Here is a 939-nt window from a genome sequence, read left to right as displayed (position 1 = left end):
GATCACGGGTGAGGGGTAGATGGAGATGGTTTGGTCATGCTCTTCGCACTCCCCAAGAGAGATTAGTTCACCAAACTTTTAACTGGGCTTCACGATACACTAGAAGTGTTGGAAGACCAAGGCCTACATGGCTGAGGACTATGAAGCGGGAAGATGATGATGCTGATTGGATAAGTATTGACTTAAAAGCTCAAGATGAGACAACAGGCGAAATCTAACCGAGGCCCTTTGTGTCAATAGGCTTAGGAGATGATGAATGGAGAAGAATTGAATTAAAAGCCCAAGATAGAGACGACTTGTGAAATCTAACCGAGGCCATTTGCGTCAATAAGCGTAAAAGAGATGATGATGATATTCTGAAAAGCAATCTCCTAAATAATGTCTCCAACAACGCCGTGTGACGCAAAGAGTAAGATTTAAAAGCCATTTGAAGTAACTTTGCATTAACTCCGGTCATCTTCAGTAAGCCAAATGCCTCCCTAATCTTTTCAATTTCTACGATTTTGTATCTTGCGGTTGGTTAGTAATATTTTGTTTTCAAAATGTTATTCCTCTTAATTATGTCTCTTACAACTGGGCATTTTGAAGAGGTATCTATTTGATGCCCCTAGCCCGTACTCCTTGGCGGTAGGTACTATAAGATCTACATATATAGACTTTAGGTGCTATTATCTTTTTTTTTATCCCCTTACCCCCCTCGTCTCCCTCTTCCTTCACAACCCCCTTCTCTTCACGACCCCCCCCCCCTCCATCTTCCAGATGGTGAGGACGATGAAGCCGACACGTGCAGAAAATCTTGGCTTCGATCATGGTTTCGTTCCATATTTATGGCGAATCTCGTTTCCTTCATCTAATAGAATTTTCTTCATGTTTTCTTACGTAGTCTTTTTTTAATTTCATTATTTTTCTCCATTTTCATATTTATGAATTTTTATTTCC

Source organism: Palaemon carinicauda, chromosome 3 (assembly GCF_036898095.1).
Source record: "Palaemon carinicauda isolate YSFRI2023 chromosome 3, ASM3689809v2, whole genome shotgun sequence".
NCBI classification, from domain to species: Eukaryota; Metazoa; Arthropoda; class Malacostraca; order Decapoda; family Palaemonidae; genus Palaemon; species Palaemon carinicauda.
The sequence above is the reverse complement of the archived record's forward strand: the minus strand, read 5'-3'. Positions refer to the sequence as shown.